This window comes from Propithecus coquereli, unplaced genomic scaffold (genome assembly GCF_000956105.1).
Source record: "Propithecus coquereli isolate 6110/MARCELLA unplaced genomic scaffold, Pcoq_1.0 Scaffold12220, whole genome shotgun sequence".
In the NCBI taxonomy this organism is placed as follows: Eukaryota; Metazoa; Chordata; class Mammalia; order Primates; family Indriidae; genus Propithecus; species Propithecus coquereli.
Genome location: NW_012136327.1, coordinates 19,296 through 19,780, shown reverse-complemented (window position 1 = coordinate 19,780; position 485 = coordinate 19,296).

Below are 485 nucleotides of genomic sequence, written 5' to 3'. Positions count from 1 at the left end.
GAGAACCGATGTTCACTTCCAATCAGAAATAACGTGGATCCATCATACACATGGAGTGTTCCTCCCTTGACCAAGACGAGTGTGGAAGTCTGAGGTTAAATCACTCAAATACTTCCTCTTTGAAACTTGAGTGAAGCAGAGCAGGAAAAATTTAAATATGGCTAAAAACAGTCAAACCTACTTATCTCAAAGAGTAATGCTTTTTTTGTTTCTATCACCTAAAGCCTCTGAATTCTCTGTTCTTTTCTAACATTTACTCTTTCATTCTACATTTTCTTCAATTCCCAGAGCTTATTTATCTTTTATAGTACCAAGAGCTGGTTCTATCGTTTGTGACCAATAGATACAACTAGTTTACAGTCAACTTTTTTTTCCCATAGGATTTTACAGAATTATTTTATAAGGGAGATTTATATCACAGGATCGCACTACAGGGCTGTGGAGAAGAACTAGCCCAAAAATCTTTCTGTTCAATCCGCACATTG